Source organism: Dermochelys coriacea, chromosome 1 (genome assembly GCF_009764565.3).
Source record: "Dermochelys coriacea isolate rDerCor1 chromosome 1, rDerCor1.pri.v4, whole genome shotgun sequence".
In the NCBI taxonomy this organism is placed as follows: Eukaryota; Metazoa; Chordata; order Testudines; family Dermochelyidae; genus Dermochelys; species Dermochelys coriacea.
Genome location: NC_050068.2, coordinates 265,449,634 through 265,449,842, shown reverse-complemented (window position 1 = coordinate 265,449,842; position 209 = coordinate 265,449,634).

Here is a 209-nt window from a genome sequence, read left to right as displayed (position 1 = left end):
CTCTATAGCAATTTGTATATAAATGAAGTATGGCTGCTGTACACTATGAATGGGCGTGTGTGTGATTGTCATGAATTGTTAATTGTGGAGGAGAATACTGCTTATACAACATGGGTAGGGGACGGAGGCTTGTGTGGCATGAACTGTGGATTTTCATTCTGGATTGATCTGAATAGATATAGTCATAAATTGTGCTTGAACACAACTTC